This window comes from Primulina huaijiensis, chromosome 11 (assembly GCF_012295235.1).
Source record: "Primulina huaijiensis isolate GDHJ02 chromosome 11, ASM1229523v2, whole genome shotgun sequence".
Classification (NCBI taxonomy): Eukaryota; Viridiplantae; Streptophyta; class Magnoliopsida; order Lamiales; family Gesneriaceae; genus Primulina; species Primulina huaijiensis.
In genome coordinates, this window is record NC_133316.1 from 22,179,028 (window position 1) to 22,179,435 (window position 408).

The window sequence follows — 408 nt, forward strand, 5'->3', positions numbered from 1 at the left end:
CTTATCCGGTTTTATATCACAAAGGTAGTGACTACGGATTTTTTGTCATAATTTTTTTTTAACCTTGTAATGAAAGCAAAATAAATATTATATTTGGTTCACTTATTCAAGATTTACGCATTGTTCACCGTAGAGTACTGGTCGCGAATTCTTTGTTCTATTCTTGGTTTCATGCCTCGATTATTCTTCGTTTTAAACTCGAAACGAGGGAAGAAGGCCGATGTGTGTACAAATCCCAAATCGAACGAAACTTGAAGCAGATTCCCACAAGTTTTTCTTTAAATTATGATTTTTTTTCTCTCTAAACGTGTCATTCTCCGTGGCACACGTGTCTGTTTATAAATATGATTAGAGAGAGAGAGAGAGAGAGAGAGAGAGAGAGAGAGAGAGAGAGAGAGAGAGAGAGAG